Source organism: Olea europaea, chromosome 5 (assembly GCF_002742605.1).
Source record: "Olea europaea var. sylvestris chromosome 5, O_europaea_v1, whole genome shotgun sequence".
Taxonomy (NCBI): domain Eukaryota; kingdom Viridiplantae; phylum Streptophyta; class Magnoliopsida; order Lamiales; family Oleaceae; genus Olea; species Olea europaea.
Genome location: NC_036241.1, coordinates 2,236,728 through 2,241,005, shown reverse-complemented (window position 1 = coordinate 2,241,005; position 4,278 = coordinate 2,236,728).

Genomic DNA, 4,278 nt, shown 5'->3' with positions numbered 1-4,278 from the left:
AATTCAATCGAAAGCGGTTGAACGATGAAGAGTAATGACAGCAATTAAAAAAGGCAGTTTTCATGACAAGTCGGCCATTACGAAGAAAGTGGGCAGTTATAGGACGATCAAGCAGTTTTTAGGGCGGTTGATCACAAAGAGATCGTCCATGAAGTATAAAAGGAAGAAAGGACATAGAAGCAAAGGACCGAATCCAAAACTCTCGAACAGAGAACATGTAATTTTCATTTCCTTAGTTTTTAGATTTAAACACTTTTCTTTCAGTAACTCGTGTGCTTGCGCCTCTTGGAGGCACGTTGTTTTTCATTTCCAATTGTAAAATTCATCGCCAATAAAAGAACACCCCTTTTTGGGATTTTGTCTCAAGAGATTTTGTCCCTTACACAATCGTCTGATCCTTTTTAATTGTTAACGACTAACCCGCACGAAACAAGTTTGATTTTTGTAAAATGCCTCCTGCAACAGACCTTGTACAGAGCATCTCACATGGGGGTGGACCCCACTTGTGGACATCATGTGTGTGTGCCTGTACAAGGTCTGTTCCTATGCAAGCAGCACAATTGTTGATTTTTTTAAGGTTAAGAATAGTTTGGGGACTAGTAGTGCTATTTTCTCACACTAAACTCACAAAATTATTCCCGGTTCAATAACCGGTCCAGTTGAGCCCCGGTTATAAGCTTACCACGACAGAATTGGCTGAACCTCTGAGATAAACTGATAAAACTTATCTTCTCAACTCAACAGTTCAAAAATAAATTCTTCCAAATGATCCAAGATTTTCTTTGCTTCCAAAATTCAATCTTTATACACACAAACACACACAGCTAACAAATTACAGGTAGAGAAAGAGAATGCTAATCCAGTGTACCTTTTCACCTCCTTCGCAACATTCTTACAGCACCACTATTTTTATCCCAAATCTAAAACCGAGAAACAGGTTTCATCCAATTTCTGGTGAATTTTCAGTTTTTCATAGTAATGGGACAGCTCTATGTTACTTTTCAAGAAAACCCACAAAGCGCAAATTCAGGCCGCTTAAACTCTCTCTGCAGGTATGGGTATACCTTGCAAAGTTGCAATCTTTCCATCTTTTGAAATTTTGAGCTTTGTTGTTTTTGGTATGGGATTTTGATTTAAAACCTGCGTATGCGATTTGTTACTAATTTTCTTATACATCGCGCAATATCTAACTATGTTTGGTTTTTTGCGATTTTAAGATTTGGAGTGATGAACTGTATATATGAACTAGAAAAGAGGTCAATTTGAGTTATCTGTAGTTTGGTGATAAGGAAGAGTGCACAATTGAGTTAAAACAAAAAAAGAAAGAAAAAAAGAAAAAGAAGAAGCTTAACTATCATATTAGTTACAAATGGGGATAAATGTGAATGGTCAAGTTGCAATTTCGTTGGTGAAACATACCAATTGTTTCTTTTGAGCGCGACCATTTTTTGCTTGTTGATAATTTGGTTGGTACAAAAGAATTGAATTACTAATTCATGTAGTCTGTTATTTTGTTTTGCAATCATCCAAAAAATGGTCGGTTATATCATGGATGATGTGAAGTGTGAAATCGTTCACTTATTTTCTTGTTTCACATTGCAGTGACAGTGTTTTCATATGGCATGTTGCCAATGGTAATGCTATGAAAAGCACGAAAATTTGGTGTTGCTGATTAATACTTTAATCAAATATTAAGGATACCGTTTGAATGGCAAAGCAATTTTCTTGGTATAACTGAGTTCTTTCTTAAAGTGCCTTTATGATTCAATTCAAGTACAAGGGACATCATAAGACATTGTTTTATATTCATACACCTAGGGTCCATAAATTTCAATGCTACTATTGTTCTATACCTTTTGTTAGAACGAACTAAAACTTTCTTGTGCTTTTCAATATGCTCTGACATCTATGAAAATATCCCAAAATTAAAAGATTCGAATTGAGTTTGAGAAATGCAGCATGGAGACTATATTCCTGTCCGTGCCATTATTTACCATTCAAGAAGAGGCATTATTGAGGCAGAAAATTTTGACATCTTAAAATATATCAAAAGCTGTTAAAAGATATATTACCATATTTTTGAAATATTGTTATACCACTGTTTGGTATAACTAAAATTTAGAGATTTTGATAAAAGTTGTGAAATATGTGGTTAAAAAATTGTCGATTCCATAAAAAAATATGATTAAAATTAATTAGTGACTTTTACTTAAATTAAAATCTAGATTTTAATCCTCACCAAACAGGGTCATATCTTTCAAGTTTTTGTAAATTATTTTGCACCTTGCGAAAGAAATCGGGAAAGAGTGTGAAAGAGGGCAGAAGGAAGAGAAATGAGTAAGAGAGAAGTCCATACGGTCGAAGGGGATGGAGTGCGATGAGGGAGTCGAGTTGGATTGGGTTGGGTTGGGCTAAATGGGTGACAAGGAAGATACTAGACATTAGAGTAGAGATATCATACTATCTTTTTCGTTTTTCAATTTTGCGTTATAGTATTAAAATAATCTTTGAAATGCGAGGACTCTAACAATCATTTTAGTATAGAACAAAGCCTATATGAGCAAAAGACCCAAATTTATTTGAATTTAAGCTTTACCTCCAATCATAGTCATAAGATGTGGCTCGATTGTTGGCCCAGTCAAAGCATAGGGTTAACAGATCACTGATTCAGTTGACTAGTCATTGCAGAGTTAAAAAGTGAAACAAAACTTCTTCTTCTTCTTCTTCTTCTTCTTCTTTATTTATTTAAAGAAAATGGCATAGATATAACTACAAATTTAAAAGTTAAAGTAGATTCTAAATTAAAAATTCATTTACTAATTGAAATTTATAAATTCACAAAAATTTTCTCTTTTTAAAAAATGTATATAAGATCAATAGGTTTTTCATATTACTTTATATTTCATTTCTATTTAACATTAAATTTTTGTTTGTCATATTCTTTTAAACATGAATAAGTACTTAAAAGTGATCTTGAAAAATATAATTTAAAAGTAAGTGTGAGGTATATATTTGGAGACAACAGTCATCAAATAATGGCGTATTCCATTGGAATTGAGGTATTAGGTTAGAAAAAATCAATCGATTTATACCATTTGGTTCTTCGAGTTTGAGTGAAATTTAACTAGTGTCAAGTGAACTAATAACTGGTCAATTGTACATTGCTCCAATCATGTTGACCGAATCGAACCAAGGCCCGCTTCATCGAGTATCTATTGGTCCAAATTTAATAGCTACACCTCCAATTATTGATGCAAGATTCATTCAATACAAAAGCATGAGATTTTAGCTCAAATTTTAAATTTGATTTACAATTTTTTACTTTTTGTTTTTAATCTATTATTAATAAGGAATGGAAAATTAGAATGGACATTCAAACCTTACCTAGATATAACACACCCTATGAGGAAAAAAAGAAGGATAAGTTCTTGGAGGGAACTAACAAAATTAACCAACTTCTAGATATCAACACTAAAAATTGATATTAAGCCAAAAATACAAAGAAACACCAGCCACGGAATGCATAGTCAGGTTTAGATATTATCCCATGACATATTTGGTGCGTTGAATTAAATAATAAGAAATATGGCATTTTTTATTTTTATTTTTTTGAAAAATGTTAATACTATATGGTAAAAGATGGAAGCTCTATGTGAATATATAATTAAAAATAAAGTCATGTTAGTTAAAAGGCTCATGAATGTGAAATACAAAATAAGAGTTACGAAACCTTTGTTACATGAATAATATTATTTAACACCAATGATAGTATATCACTAATTCAGGTTATCACAATTGATGGTATCAATTTAATGAACAATGTGACATTGTATTAAAGTGAATTTATCATTTATTATTATGCAATTACCACATTAACTGATATTTAACACCGTGGTGCAGAATAACATTACTCTCGTTACTTAATCCAAGCTGTATTTTAACTCGTGTTGTCATTGTAAATTGATATCTCAAAAGATTGTTGGAAGATTTATGCCGATTTGAAGAGTCGACAGAAATTAATGGGAACAACAAGCCATATACAATAAGTTTAGGATGAATTCTCAAAACACTCATCTGCTAACTTTATTAAATTGTAAATTGTGATTAAATGTTTGAAATTTGTCCTCAAAATTAAAATTTACATAAATCATGCAAATTAAAAGATAAATTAATGAATTTTTAATTAATATAACTTAATGGTTTTTAATTAAAATTTCAATCTTTCAATTCTTTTTCACTTTAAAATAAAATACACCCAAAGTAACGTTTTTTTTTTTT